This window comes from Pan paniscus, chromosome 7 (assembly GCF_029289425.2).
Source record: "Pan paniscus chromosome 7, NHGRI_mPanPan1-v2.0_pri, whole genome shotgun sequence".
NCBI lineage: Eukaryota > Metazoa > Chordata > Mammalia > Primates > Hominidae > Pan > Pan paniscus.
The window spans coordinates 109,994,983-110,012,065 of record NC_073256.2 but is presented as its reverse complement, the minus strand read 5'-3'; positions in this window follow the sequence as shown (position 1 = coordinate 110,012,065).

Below are 17,083 nucleotides of genomic sequence, written 5' to 3'. Positions count from 1 at the left end.
ATGATCTTACATGCACTGAATAAAATATAGAAAAGTAAGTACCAAGTTGTCCACACTATTTATACTATTGGTTGAGAGGTTATCACAACTGTATTGATGTGATAATCCATAAATGGGTAAGCATGACTTATGTTTGTATTTTAAAAATGAAACACTTGGGGTGGCCGGCAAGATGGCTGAATAGGAACAGCTGTGGTCTGCAGCTCCCAGCAAGATCAACGCAGAAGGCGGGTGATTTCTGCATTTCCAACTGAGGTACTCAGCTCATCTCATTGGGACTGGTTAGACAGTGGGTTCAGCCCACGGAGGGCGAGCCAAAGCAGGGTACCATCTCAGGTCAGTTAGAATGGCAATCATTAAAAAGTCAGGAAACAACAGATGCTGGAGAGGATGTGGAGAAATAGGAACGCTTTAACACTGTTGGAGAGTGTAAATTAGTTCGACCATTGTGGAAGACAGTGTGGAGATTCCTTAAGGATCTAGAACCAGAAATACCATTTGACTCAGCAATTTCATTACTGGGTATATGCTCAAAGGATTATAAATCATTCTACTATAAAGACACATGCACATGCATGTTTATTGCGGCACTGTTCACAATAGCAAAGAGTTAGAACCAACCCAAATGCCCAATGATGATAGACTGGATAAAGAAAATGTGGCACATGTACACCATGGAATACTATGCAGCCATAAAAAAGGATGAGTTCAGGTCCTTTGCAGGGACATGGATAAAGCTGGAAACCATAATTCTCAGCAAACTAACATAGGAACAGAAAACCAAACACCACATGTTCTCACTCATAGGTGGAAGTTGAACAATGAGAACATACAGACACAGGGAGGGGGAACGTCACACACCAGGGCCTGTTGGAGGTTGGGGTCTAGGGAAGGGATAGCACTAGGAGAAATACCGAATGTAGATGACGGGCTGATGGGAGCAGCAAACCACCATGGCACTTGTATACCTATGTAACAAACCTGCAGGTTCTGCACATGTATTCCAGAACTTAAAGTATAATAAATAAATAAATAAATAAATAAATAAAACACTCAGGGCCGGGCATGGTGGCTTGCCTGTAATGCCAGCACTTTGGGACGTTGAGGCCGGTGGATCACTTGAGACCAGGAGTTCAAGACCAGCTTGGCCAACATGGCAAAATCTGGTCTCTATAAAAAATACAAAAACTAGCCAGGCGTGCTGTAATCTCAGCTATTCTGGTGGCTGAGGCTCAAGAATCACTTGAACCCAGGAGGCGGAGGTTACAGTGAGCTGAGATTGTGCCACTGCACTCTAGCCTGGGCGACAGAGCAAGACCCTGTCTATATTTAAAAAACAAAACAAAACAAAACAAAACAAAAAAACCTCATGCAGACTTGCAACATACCAAGGAATTACATGAGAAGGCTTATGACGAAATAAAATGTATATTATGGAAAGAGATAATCATGGACCCATTAAAGCTCTTCCATCTCTTGGACCCAGGATGTGTTACTTTGTTCCGTTTACAAAGATCTCTCTTTTACTCTCTTACCATATAATAAAATCCTAGCAGTGTTGACTCATGTTAAAGAGCACATGTTTGCTTTCCTTCTGACCACTGTCCTTTGTTAACACTTAAATCAAAAGTTCTTTCTCAAAAGAGCTGCGATACCATTTTTCAAGGGCTGAACACAGCTGCTTTATAGGAATGGTCCTGTATGCTACTGATAGCTTGATATTTGTTAAACGCAATCAAGCTAACCCTAAGATGCAGAAAAATAAGGCCATTCTCCTATTCACTTATGACTTAAGGAATCTAAGCCTTCTCCATGTAACAAGTATTTCATTTTAAAATTCTTAATTGGGACCAAAAAAAAAAAAACCACTTAGAGACATTGAAAACGATAAGCTGCTTTTGGGCATTAAAACAATTCCTCATGATTTCCCTCTCCATCATTTTCACAGTGGACTTGTCACTTTTATGAAATGCCAGGACGACTCAGATTGGCTGACATGGTTGGCATCTCATTGGAAGGTGTGATTTAAAGTAGTTTGATATAAACTAAGAGAATGTTACTAAGAGATTGAGATACCTGGAGCTATAGAGCTGGATAATTTTTTAAAAAATCTTAATTTTAAAATTTTCTAAATATAAAATTAAGGTACGGTTTCAAGGCAGGTTTCTTTAACAAAAGACAGGTAGTTTATTGCAATTGCAAACTGTGAAACTGGAAGCTTAATATTTATTCCTCATTTTCTAAACGTATATTATACTAAACACTTAAGCTCAGGAACAGGCCCTTTGTCCCAGTGTATTAATTCTTCATCACAATGTTTTGCACGTAGAAGGTGTTCTAAATATTTGTTTAGTGAATAACAGAATTTGCTTATACAATTCTATGAAGCTTTTTATGACTCAGACATGGTATTTTTATATTCAACTCAATTAATATAGCTGCAATATCAATGACAGAAATAAGAAAGTCTTGAAACTAAATTGTTTTGATGCCAACAGTTTTACACACACACATAAAACTTTGCACATAAATAAAAATCTGTTAAAAAATTAAATAATGCAATACCTTTTATTTTTAACTAGCACTTTTAGCTTCTGAAACAGGATAAGTAATGAAAAAATTTTGAGAGAAACAAAAGTCAAATTGAAGAAATAGGATAATGTAGCTTTTTAAAACTTTCTGTAAAGCAATATATTGAGGAAAGGATTGAATTAGAATAATATTGATTGCTTCATTTAAAAAATTATTTGTTTTATTACAAGAGGTCATAGCATAAGATTTTTAAAAATTTTGACCTTTCTTTTAGACATAGGGGGTACATATGCAGGTTTGTTACATGCGTATATTGCACCCAGTTATGCTTATTATGATAAGCATCATGCATAATACCTGAAAGATGGTTTTTCAGCCCATGTTCCCCCTCCCTCCCCTCTGAAGTGGTCCACAGTGTCTGTTGTTCCCATGTTTATGTCTATGCGTGCTCAATGTTTACTTCCCACTTATAAATGAGAACATGCAGTATTAGATTTTTCTGTTTCTTTATTAGTTCACTTAGAATTATAGCCTCTAGCTCCATCCGCGTTGCTGGAAGGGACATAATTTTATCCTTTTTTATGGCTATGTAGTATTCTATGGTGCTTATATATCACATTTTGTTTATCCAATCGACTATTGATGGGCACCTAAGTTAATTCCATATCTTTGCTGTTGTGAACAGCATGGTGATGAACATACAAGTGCATGTGCATTTTTGGTATAATGATGTATTTTCCTTTGGGTATATACCCAGTAATGGGGTGGCTGGATCAAATAGTAGCCCTGTTTAGAGTCCTTTGAGATATCTCCACACCATTTTCCACAGGGGCTGAACTAATTTACATTCCCACCAACAGTGCATGAGTGTTCCCTTTTCTCTACAACCTTGCTGGCATCTGTTGGTTTTTGACTTCTTTTTTCTTTTTTTTTTTAATTATACTTTAAGTTCTAGGGTACATGTGCAAAGTGTGCAGGTTTGTTACATATGTATACATGTGCCATGTTGGTGTGCTGCACCCATTAACTCGTCATTTACATTAGATATATATCCTAATGCTTTCCCTCCCCACTCCGTCCACCTCACAACAGGCCCCAGTGTGTGATTTTCCCCTTCCTGTGTCCAAGTGTTCTCACTGTTCAATTCCCACCTATGAGTGAGAACATGCAGTGTTTAGTTTTTTGTTCTTGTGTTAGTTTGCTGAGAATGATGGTTTCCAGCATCATCCATGTCCCTACAAAGGACATGAACTCATCATTTTTTAAGGCTGCGTAGTATTCCATGGTGTATATGTGCCACATTTTCTTAATCCAGTCTATCATCGATGGACATTTGGGTCAGTTCCAAGTCTTTGCTTTTGGGAATAGTGCCGCAATAAACATACGTGTGCATGTGCCTTTATAGTAGCATGATTTATAACGCTTTGGGTATATACCCAGTAATGGGATTGCTGGGTCAAATGGTATTTCTAGTTCTACATCCTTGAGGAATCACTACACTGTCTTCCACAATGGTTGAACTAGTTTACAGTCCCACCAACAGTGTAAAAGTGTTCCTATTTCTCCACATCCTCTCCAGCACCTGTTGTTTCCTGACTTTTTAATGATTGCCATTCTAACTGGTGTGAGATGGTATCTCATTGTGGTTTTGATTTGCATTTCTCTGATAGCCAGTGATGATGAGCATCTTTTCATGTGTCTGCTGGCTGCATAAATGTCTTCTTTTGAAAAGTGTCTGTTCATATCCTTCACTCACTTGTTGATGGGGTTATTTGTTTTTTTCTTGTAAATTTGTTTAAATTCTTTGTAGATTCTGGATATTAGCCCTTTGCCAGATGAGTAGATTGCAAAAATTTTCTCCCATTCTGTAGGTTGCCTGTTCACTCTGATGGTAGTTTCTTTTGCTGTGCAGAAGCTCTTTAGTTTAGTTAGATCCTATTTGTCAATTTTGGCTTTTGTTGCCATTGCTTTTGGTGCTTTAGTCATGAAGTCCTTGCCCATGCCTATGTCCTGAATGGTATTGCCTAGGTTTTCTTCTAGGGTTTTTATGGTTTTAGGTCTAACATTTAAGTCTTCAATCCATCTTGAATTAATTTTTGTATAAGGTGTAAGGAAGGGATCCAGTTTCAGCTTTCTACATATGGCTAGCCAGTTTTCCCAGCACCATTTATTAAATAGGGAATCCTTTCCCCATTTCTTCTTTTTGTCAGGTTTGTCAAAGATCAGATGGTTGTAGATATGTGCTATTATTTCTGAGGGCTCTGTTCTGTTCCATTGGTCTATATCTCTGTTTTGGTACCAGTACCATGCTGTTTTGGTTACTGTAGCCTTATAGTAAAGTTTGAAGTCGGATACAGTAATGTTTCTGGCTTTGTTCCTTTTACTAAGGATTTTTCCAGCAGCTTAGAATAAAATTGTTTTGGCTATTCAGGTTACTTTTTGGTTCTATATGAATTTTAAAATACTTTTTTTCTTATTCTGTGAAAAATGATGTTGGTAGTTTGATAGGAATAGCACTGGATCCGTATATTGTTTTGAGCAATATGGCCATTTTAAAGATATTGATTCCTCCAATCCATGAGCATGGAATGTTTTTCCCTTTATTTGTGCCATCTCTGATTTCTTTCAGCAGTATTTTGTAGTTTTCCTTGTAGAGATCTTTCACCTCCTTGGTTAACTTTATTCATAAGTATTTCATTTTCCTGTGGCTATGGTAAATAGGATGTGCTCTTGATTTGACTGTCAACTTGGACATTATTGGCATATTTGTGTACATTGATTTTGTATTCCGAAACCTTACTAAAATCATTTATCTGTTCTAGTAGCCTTTTGGCAGAGTTTCTAGGATTTTCTAGGTGTTGAATCATATCATCAGTAATGGGAGATAGCTTGACTTCTTCTTTTCCTATTTGGATGCCTTTTATTTCTTTCTCTTGCCTGGTTGCTCTGGCTAGGATTTCCTAGATTAACTTTTTTAATTCCAAATTTATGAAGTATTAGAAGGCACTCTCAGAAATTAGCTATTTGTCTTTTTCTTCTTCGTCTGTTTTTCTCTTATAACCCCTAATTTTGTTTCTCTTTTCACTGTGTGTATAATAATAAACAATTTTATCCTAAGCTGCTGGAAACATCTTTTTGGCTCTTCTCTCTGACTCTCACATGAGGAGCTGCCATTTTTTCTCAGACACATTGGACACCAGTACTCGGAATAGTGAGTGAATCCGGATTTTGACAGCACTTATTCATGTCTGCAATTCAAAATCCATAACGTCTTTCATCCTTAGCAGTAAAGTTGGGAGCAGAATGGTCTTTCTCTTTTTCAGTCAGGCTGCATTGCTGATATGAATCTAGAACCTCTCTTGTCTTCCTTGCTTTGACATTTGATTTCTTTTGGCAGAATGAATGAAACTTTCATTTTTTTCCCCAAGAAATTTGTCAAAGTCCCTGAAAGTATCCCGAAAACATCTCTCCCACCAAAAACATGGCAACAGAAAATGAACCTGATCAGTTAATGGTAAATGAATCAGAAACATACGGATTAAATTCCCGTTAAAACACACCAGGGTTTAAAAATTAAGCAGAAAATTACTGAGTAAAATATTTTTTTGCCAAATCCCAAATGTTTGAAAAATAGTTCAAGATGTTTGTTGAACCTGAAATGGGTCTGAATTACCCACCCATATTTAATTCAGGCAAAAATAATTCCTACCAGATGAATGCTCTAGTCAGTAGACTTGGTAAGAAAAAAAAAAAATATTAGCAATGTAGAAGAAACTCTTTTTAACATGTAGTAGGTCAAACTGGAAAAAAATTACCTTTGTGAAAGGCTTTCTAGGAAGATGTGATGACTCCATTCCTGACTTTTCAGGCCACCCAGCTCTCACCCCAAATGATGTTTTGGTACCCTATGAGTCACCCCTCCTCTATACAGCCTGTGTCTTCCTATGCCTGTCAGCTTCACTATTTATTTTGATAATAATATGGCCAAGTAATACTGTGGAATGGTGGGAATGACCATGTCAAGATCTTGTTAACTGGAAGAAAAATCTCTTCCTGGGGTAATTTTGGCCATTAGTGATATTAAGGATTCCTATTTAATTTCAGCAATATCTGGCCTTATAAATACTGGTTCCATTAATTTTGACAAAGGATTTATCTCTTCCTAACAGATGGGTCCAACACTAGATAGCTAAGAAATAAGTATGTTTGCTGAAAATTTAAAATTGTTAACAGAAAGGTTGATGTGAACTGTATACAAATAACATGATTTTCCCAAAATAAGTACTTCCTTCTGGCATAGAAGTTTGATGAAGTAAAATAAATAGAGCAAATGAAAAAATGTCTGAGAGGCAAATAAAGGAGAGAGAGGACTCTTAAGTATCTTCTGTCAAAGCTATAGATTGGGGGCCAGTTTAGTTGCTATTGCACACACTTTAATGGGAGGAAACTGGAATTTCATAATGGGAGGGCATTTTAAAAGTTATCCAGGCTACAGTAGTTTTCTCATTTTCGAATTTCCAGATATTCCACTTAGTAACTTTAGAAAGTTATATAATAATAAGCACTGTATATTACTTTCTATTGCTGCCATACCAAATTACCACAATCTTAGTAGTTGAAAGCAACACATATTTATTTTATTGTAGTTAGGCAGGTGTAAGTCCAACCCAGGTCTGGCTGTGCTAAAATCAAGGTATCAGCAAATCTGCATTCCTTCAGGAGGCTCTCCAGGATGCTGTGTGTCCTTGCCTTCTCCAGCTTCTAGAGGCTGCTCACATTCCTTGGCTGGTGTCCTCTTCCTCGATATTCAGAGCCAGCAATGCCTCACCACTCTGACCTGGCTTCTGCCATCACGTCTCTCTCTCTGACTCTCTTGTGCTTCTGTCTTCCACTTATAAGGATTCTTCTGATTAATTCGGCCCACTCAGATAATCCAGGATAATCTCTCTATTATAAGGTCAGCCACTTAGCAACCTGAAGTTCATCTGCAACCTTAATACCTTAATCCCTTTTTGCCATGTAACATAATGTATTCACAGCTTCTAGGGATTAGGACTTGGACATTCTTCTGAAGGGAGGGGGCTGGTGGGCATTATTTTGCCCACTAAACTCTATTATCTCATTTTTAAATGGAAGTGGAAAGTTGCATAGGAGGGAGGGATTGGACTACTGCCTTTATGCAAAACTTTTTCTTTCTTCTATATTTTTATGGGAGTGGAATGACACAATAATAATCATCCATTACTAGTAATTCTACTTAATGATTTCCAAAACTAGAAATGTGTTTTATCTTCTACTCAGAGTCCAAATATTAATTTACTTTTAGGCCTGGCCAGGCCAGTGCATGGAGAGTGCAAGAATCAATCAATTTTAAATTAGTGAGTGGCTACTATGCACCTACAAGTGGAGTCCTGACTGAGATCATTCATTTGTGCTATGTTTGGGGCTTTTGGAAACCAAACCCCAGTAGTGTACACAAAAATGCAACTAACTACATTATAACTTAGTCAGAGTCAATATCTCATAGAGGTCCTTGGAGTTTTCTGAATATAAATTAAAAAGTTTTTTTGACAATGGGTGTTACTGAAATACAATATAACATAAACTGTTAGATAAAAGATGGAAAAGCCACTGGCTCATATAAGAATGTCATAAAAACTTAGCATTATAATAAACCCTAGTCTTATAACTCAGAAATATAATACTTGTAGGAAAAAACAATGCTTAATTATTTTTTGGAGGAACAAGTAGTACTAAAGATAAATGAAATATAGCATAATTTTGCCACTATATTCAATACAACTAGACTTATGCAATTTTTCAATTAAGTTTCAGACACTGGCCATAACAAGTATACCTTTGACTTTCTCACATTTACTAATATCATTTAATTTTCTTTCTATTTTCTCATCTTCTTCATTCTTCATTTATCATGAGATTTTTTTAGCTCTGTGACCTGCTCATTGATCACTTATCTTTTTTCACAGAAATAATAAATAAAAATATATTTATAGATATAAATATTAATATATTTATAGATATAAATATTAATATATTTATATATAATAAATAAGCAATAAATAAAAGGAATAACTTAATGCATGAGAAAATTGACTTAGATTCTCACAAAATGCTTGAAAAGGACTAAAAGGTAAAGATAAATTAGATATAAATTTTTAGCTAAACAGAATTTTTCAAAAGTTCTCTTTGAATCCATGCCATGTGAGTATACATTTGTGCTTTCCAAAATGGGAACATCTAGTTGGTCAGAGAGAGAAAGAAACATCAACATGCTTTTAAGTTTTTATAGTAGGAGGTATGACCCAGTTATTCACCTCTCTTGAGAGCCCTTTCACATTACAAGTGTTTACATGCTGGACAGTGAAAATAAACTCTGAATTGTAAAGGTCATCTTATATGAGAAACTTATAAAAGCAATTTTATTTGTAAAGGTCATCTTATAAGAGAAAATTATAAAAGTGATTTTATTTATGAAAATAATGTTTGTTATTATTAGCAATAAGAGTGTCTATTAATTTATTAAGACAAAATTACCAGCTCCTGTACTAAGCCCATTATATGCATTATCTAATTCATCTCTTACATAGTACTAGGGAGGTGTCATTATGTTCACTTTACAGTGAAGGTTCAAAGTTACCTAGCTTGCAACAAGATCTTACAATTGATTCCAAACACCATACTCTTCTGCTGGTTTTTAACGCTAACCCTAACTATATTAAAACCAGCATGATGTCTTTTTACATGCAATATTGTACCAAATTAACAAACTCTTCTTGTTGGGCTTCAACAAGACCCAAGGGAGTGTTGCATCTTACTCTGTTCTATTGGAAAAAAAGGACCTGAAGTCTTTACATATTAAATGAATACAATTCATCTAATTCATTTTTTTTCTTTAAGTGAAGCACAGTTCTACTGAAATAATTATCTTAGTACTGAGCACTGACTTTAAGATTATTTCTGGGAAAGCAGCAAAGATAATTTTGGATCACTTACTGAGGAAAAGAGAAGATGGAGTTAAAATTTAACACTGAGGACATAAACAAATAAAATGACCTTATCCACTATCTACATTTGATGTAACGAAAGCCCAATAATTAGTTTCAAAATTCATTGGACTTGGTTACCAAAATAGTGTGAGCTTTTAATCCCCCACCAGTTCTTTAAATCCTATAGTGTCCTAGAATTCCTAAGGACTAATTTCTCCTGAGGAATGGCTTGGGTATTTTAACCTCAAAGAGTGTTGTTCTAATTAATTTGACTTGTTCTTAAAAGTACATACAGGAAAATATAAGGAATAAATGAAACCCAAAACCTTAGAAAAGTTGAAATCATTTTTCAAGTATTAGGTATTGTTTCCATCATCAATTTCTTCCCAATAATTTAATCTGGATAGATTTTCAGTGGAGTTATAAAATTTTCATAGTGACATTTTCTGCTCATCCTAATATCTCTCTATCTCACACCTATAAAACTATTTTGGTGAGTGAGCGTCTTAGTTCATCTAGGCTGCTATAACAAAATACCGTAGACTAGGTGGCATATAAACAACAGAAATTCATTTCTCACAGCTCCAGAGGCTAGGATGTCTGAGGTCAAGGTGTGGGCCTGTTTCCCTATTTATAGATGGGACCTTCTCCCTGTGCTCTAATATGTTGTAAGGTGTAAGGCAGCTCTCTGGGGCCTCTTCCATAAGGGCATTAATACCATTCATGACAGTTCTATCCTCATGACCTAATCACCTCCCAAATGCCTCACCCCCTTATAACATTGCAGTGATTCGACATCAACAGATGAATTTTGTTTTTGTTGTTATGATTACAGCTTTATGGTTTGTTTTTTAAGGTATATCATTTAAGCATTTGAGTCAAGTTCAAATAATAACCATGTCATACTTCCATATTCTTGTTTCACAGAGTCTCTCATTTGATCTTCAAGGAATCTCACAGTACAGTAAAGGCCTCCTGCTCCTTTCATGCCACAGCTCTCGCTGAGTGGTGTTATTAACAAGCAAACTTTCAGCAGCTGAATGCCCTTCTAATGCAGTTATGCTGCTTGCTGGTAACTTCTAGTGACTCTCTTCAGCCAGAATCCTCCCTGAGTTGCTGGCTCGTGTATGCAGTTTTCTTCTGTCATTTCTACCTGGAAATCCATAGGTGCCTAAAACTCCACATGTCTGAGCCCTCATCACCTTCCCCATCACACCAGCTTTGTTTTCCTTATTCTTGGGGGCAGTCTTGGTGTGTCCTCTAACCTGTATCCTTGATTCCGTTCTATTTTTGCAAATTTAATGTCCCAACATTCCCTAGCTCTTCTCCAACCTCTTTCCCTCAGCCCATTGCCAGGAGACTCCTAATGGTCTCCTTTAAATCCACCCTTTGTAGAGTAATCCACATAAATGATTTCAAATATAAATATGAGCATAGCATCTTCCAGATGGTTCATTGTTGTCTTCGGGATTAAGTCCAAGCTCCTTAATGAGGGCTGTAAGACTCTCTATGAGCCATCCTGTACCCTTCCAGCATTTTTTTTCTCCTAAAGTTAGCCAAAGTTGATCAACGTTGTCTTGTTTCATGTCTTGCCACTTGTTGAACTCTGAAAATACCAATTGCTTGATCTCCTTAAAAGGGGCACCGTTCCCTAATGTTTTTCCCCCTTGATCTGGCTCAATTCCCTGGTGTAAGAGAAGACTTCGAGTCTTAATTCATGTGCTGATGCTTATTGGAAGCTTTCCCTAGTGCCCCCCGTTTTTTTTTTTTTTTCTTTTTGAGACGGAGTCTCGCTATGTTGCCAGGCTGGAGTGCAGTGGCACGATCTTGGCTCACTGCAACTGCCGTCTTCCAGGTTCAAGCGATTCCCCTGTCTCAGCCTCCCGAGTAGCTGGGACTACAGGCATGCGCCACCACGCCAGCTAATTTTTGTATTTTTACTAGATACGGGGTTTCACTGTGTTGGTCAGGCTGGTCTCAAACTTCTGGCCTCAAGATCCGCCTGCCTCGGCCTCCCAAAGTACTGGGATTACAGGCATGAGCCACCACGCCCAGCCCCTAAGCCCCTTTTTAATCCACACCCTCCTGAGACGAATTTCTCTCCTCTATGTTCCCATAAACTTATATGTTTTCATTACAAATGAACACAAGGTCATACCATTTATGACGTTTCAATTATGTGTCTGCCTCTGTGTTCCTACCCTGTGGAGCCTGAGCATTTCTTAAGAAGAATACCTAGAAACATCTGGGGTCTTTCTATTTCATTGTCTTACAATTATTAGGCCTTGTGTAAACGCTCGCAGATTGAATGATGAAATAAAAGAAGAAACTACAGCACAGGTATTTCAATCTGTTTTCTTTTCTTTTCTTTTCTTTTTTTTTCTTTTTTGCTACACCATGCTGTCTCTAACACTGATCCTATCTACTTCAAAACCCAAATAAGTACTGCAATTTTGGTAGGATAGAAATCACTAGTTTGAAATGTTACATTTTCATAGTTTGATACCATACACAATGAGTAGAATTTTAAATGAAAATTGATTGATCTGGTAAAATGTTCATATTCTGCCCTCTATTTTCACAGTTCTGGGTCCAAAATCATTATAATAAAGTTTCTACTTTAGCATTCATCAAAACTATAAAAGAAATGTTGCCATTCATAAATGTATTAGTGCAACAGGGCCCAATGCTGCTTTCAAGGACTATTTTCTTGTACAGAGAATTTTATAGTCAGGCAATCATCTTGTTAAACATTTCCTATAAAATTTTAAAAATCATTACCTGGGAGTCTATCACTGTGGCATTAATCACACCTCTACAATTAAGCTTATTTCAACCCTTTCACTGTAATCCTTTTTCTTTAATCAAGGGTTTATTATTGGACTGTTAATGTGAGAGTTGAAATAAAAAAAAAAATGTCTCAGCCCAGGAATGAATCCTAATAGTAGCGGTTATAGAAAAATGAGAAATTCTAATTTTTTTATGGATTTATGTTAGGATGTGGGTTTAGTGCAACACCCTCCATCTCCACCTTTTTTTCTGTAGAAGGATTCACCTGACTGAAGGGAGACTGGAGCTTTTCCTCATGTCTTTAAGGCTATCCTTTATCTGCTGCAGTTGGGTTTTCCTTGGTAAGAGCACAAAAGCACAATTATTTTATTAAGCTGGAGGGAGCAAATACAGTTGACTTGGGGATATTTTTTGTCTTTTCTACATCACTAAATAGAAGTGAAGTTTTGATGTTTTTAAGGAAAAAGGATCAGAATGTAGTTTTATTTTACCAAATGAATCAACTGGATTTTATATCTTTCAAGAGTTCTAATAAAAGAGGAGTTTTAAATTCGAGGACAACATGTATCTTAATAGCAAGCTAGTCAAATTTTGACCTTAAAATGCACGAATTTCATATAAAACTCTATAGTTTTAAAGTGCACTCATACACATGACTGCATTTGCTATACATAACAATCCTATGAATAGTTAGTCATCCTAAACCTTCTGTTTCCTGAATCCCTCTTCTCACCCTCTCTACTACCATCATCTCCTTTCGTGTCTCGGGCATTTTTCCACGGTTAATATCTTTCTATCACCACATATCATCTCTTGCCTCTTCATTCAGTTTTCTCCATGACAGCCTGAGAGATGTAGCTGGTGCTGCCACTTTTCCTTCATTTTTCCCTGCCTTGAATATGGTGGTGATGCCTGGAGCTTCAGCAGCCATCTTATGGCCATGAAATGGCAAGCATGAGAATGAAAGAAAATGCACTCATCATGACAGGAGGAAGAGCAGAAGAAATCTGGGTCACTGGTGATATCAATGGATAGCTGAAGCAATGTGGGTAATTACTTATCTCTAAAATTTCTGTTATATAAGAAAATTTCAACCCACATTTTAAAGCCATGTTACTTATCTATGACTTGAAATCAGAGGTATTCCTAACAAATATATAACTTACAAGGCTTTCCATAATTCTTCCACCTTCCAACAGCACTGGTGTTCTTTGAGTTCCTAGGATGTTCTTTCCTACCTTGGTGACTCTCCTATGACACCATCCCAATCCCCTCATTCCACGCACTTCATCTGGTTGACTCCTACCCAATCTTCAGATCTCAGTTAAAATGTGTCTTTCTCCAAGAGACTTCCTCTGATCCCTAGAGGAGCTTTTCTTTTCCAGTTGCATACTCTTATAACATACAACAGTTGTCCTTGTTGGTACATATTATATTGTTACCACTTATTCATTCATATAAGTAATTAGTAATGTTGTATTTTTCAAGAGACTGTAAGATTTTTTAGGGCAGAAACTGTGTTGCTCATTACTATCTGCCCAATTTCTAGCAAACTGTATGGCACCAAGCATGTATTCAATAACTTTAAAGCAGGAAGGAAAAGAAAAAGAAAAAGAGAAAGAGAAAGAGAAAGAAAGATCTTTCTGTCTCTTTCTTTTTTTTCTGAAAACTATAACCCCAAATTTGAAGGTGAACTTGAGATTTCTTTTGATATTGTAATTTCTATCTCATTTGTAGAGAAGAAATAGCCAAAAATTAGTGGTCCATGTTTTTGAAATCTAATGTGAAAGCAGCCTAGTGCACTTGTTGCAAAAGTGTTAAAAAAACTTATTTCTTCATTATTTTGGTTTTTGGTTTTCTTTTACTTCATTTAATTTGCCTTTGTTTTAAAAAGTGAGTTCATGCCTTCTGCTGCAGATCGGTGTTTGGTAATCAATGTAGTGTTGTCAAAGAGCCAGGAATGGACAAAGTGAACAGTCTTGACACTGGGTTTCTGAACATTGGGCTTTATGGCTTGATAAAGTTTGAATAGATTGCCAGAAATTCATGCATAGGCTAGAAGGGCCAGTGAAGCTCTCCGGAGTTATATATACATCTTTTTTATGTATGTGTGTTTTTCTAGGGAGAGATCCAAGGGCTTTAATAAGATTTTTAATGGGGTTTCAGTTTTACAAGAGGTTAAGAATTACTGGGTCAGATTACAGGTTATAGTGATGATACTGGAAATCAGAAGTCACATCCTTTTAAAAAAGATTAACTTGTGTTTACTATATGTATGTTTTGGGGAGTTGTACTTGCAGTATAAATAAATCCATATCATAACCAGCGGTGTTTTACAGTTTCTAAATAGATTATTTGATTAATTTATCAGTCAATTTCTTAACCTACTTCATTGCAATAGATGCCAGGCACTGTGCTAAACTTATTACATGCATTATATCATTTAATTCTTGTAGCAAATCTGCAAACCTACCATTATCATCCCTCCTTCCAGGTTAGTAAATACAATCTCTGTAAGGTTTTCAGTAACATGTCAAAGTTTGAGTCCGAGAAAGGGGAGAAAGTAAAGAAAAATATATTTTCTAGGTTTGAGTTGAGAGGAGTGAGAAAAAAAATAGAAAAATATATTTCCAGCCTTCAAGGAAACAAGACTTAAGTAAAGGAGAAAATAATGATCATTTAGAAGTAATGTGTGATAATGGCCAAAGCTACAATAAAGAATAACAAGCATTTTAGGATTTTTAAAAAAGTTCCTTTGGGATTCTGTCTGGACCATGATTGCTGGTTAAAGGCTGAATAGAAGAGGAGAAGATTTTCATCACACTAAGTTCCATGGGCAAGACGGGGAGTGGACAACATGCGTTCAAGGGGCTAAGGAGTTCCCAGCTTCACTAGGACTGGGTTCCTGTTGAGGAGCCAGGGGAGATAAGGCTGGGAGGGTTGTCTGGGTGAACTCCCATGGTCTTGTGTGCTAAACTAAAACGTTTGACCTTTACCCTTAGATAATGAGAACCACTTGAAGAGTGTTTTGAGCTGGAAGGTGACATCATGCATACTGTTTTTAGTAAGATTAATTTGGCACCAGTGCACTGGATGGACTGGGAATAGTCAAGATCAGAACAAGGTGGTCCAGCTCAGAAAGCATAAAGAACTGAGAGAAAAGGTCCCATGAATGGAGGCAGAAATGTCAAGAGGGGAAGGGTTTGAAAAGGCAGTCTCATGGACAATTGATTGTATTCAGTGACTTTGTCCCTTTCAAATCCAACTCTTCCCATGCAGAGGAAAAGCCCAGAAGAGACCCCACATTTATGGGCTTGGATTCTGAAAGAAGCATCAGCTCTGTCTCTACTCATTTTGTTTCTACTTCCCTTTTTATGTGTTCTGACTTAGTTTCTCTTTTTCCCCCATTTTCATTCCTTTATTTATTCAACAAACTTATTTTATTCCTGTTAAAGGCCACACTCAATCTAATGCTAGATTTATGGCAGTTAGCAAGAGAGACAAGGACCCTGCCCTGATGAAGCTTACATCCTATTGTTGATGGATAAACAGTGACCAAATAAATGAATATATATTATAGAGAATCAAAATAAGGTAATGTGAGAGAGTGACTGGGGGAAAATTTAGGCAGAGTGTTAGAGTGGCCCTTCTGAGGAGATGACATTCAAACAGACGTTTGAATGACAAAAAGTAGACAGCTGCAATATTTCCCAAAATATTGGGAAAATAATATTTTAGGTATAGAGAACATCTAGTGCATTGGTCTTAAAACAGAAATGAACCTGGCTTAATTCAGTAATGAGAGAGGGTCAGTGGGCTTGAATATGGTAAGCCACAGGAAAAGCAGAAGGAGGCAATATCCAAAAGGTAGGTAGAGGCTAGATGAGGTAAGTTTGTACAGGCCACTGTAATGAATTAAGGTACTGGCATTGAAATAAGGTAGAATGTTCCTCTATTTATGAAGTAAAACAACTGGAAAGTTTTCAAGAGGAGTGTAAGATAAGACCTAATTTCCATTTTTAAAAGATCACTCTGCCTTGAGAATTGATTACAGGAGCAAAAGAAGAGGCAGGTACATTGGGGAGGAATCTGTGATGATAGTCTAGGGAAGAGATTGCTGATATGAGAGACTTGACTAAAATTTTAATAGTGATAGTAAACAAGTGTTTGAGAGGGGGGATGTGTTTTGAAGGCAGAGTTGGTAGCATTTACTGGTGGATTACATGGGGGTAAGGAAAGAGCAGAATACAGAACAATTCCCATATTCTTTGGTTTGAGCATGAATTATGAAAGTGGAAGATGGCAAATAGTAAGAGGGAAGTGGGGGAAAATTAACGAGTCCTCTTTTGGCTGTGTTAAATTCATGTATTTTGCTCCATTTCTTAAGGTTTTAGCCAGATTTTCCCCTCTTTGTTTAAAAGTCTGATGACTTAGTAACAGCTCCATCCCCTGGGCATATTTTCCCAGATGGTCAGTTCTTTTGTATTGGACTCTTGAGAAGTCTTGACTGCATAGTCTGACTGACAGATAGCTCTTGGTGGTTGGAAGACTAGTGATTGAATGTAGCATGGGTGTTTGAGATTTTTCAAGAGGATCTAAGATGTTAAAATTTAGGGATTTTGAGATTTAGGTTTGGAGGATGAAGTTGCAATTGACAGATATTTGGACATCGAGAAAAGTAGCTTGTTTTGAACCCCAAAAGATACTGAATTTGGATTTGGTATGTTGTTTGAGATCAAGGCAGAAAATGTCCC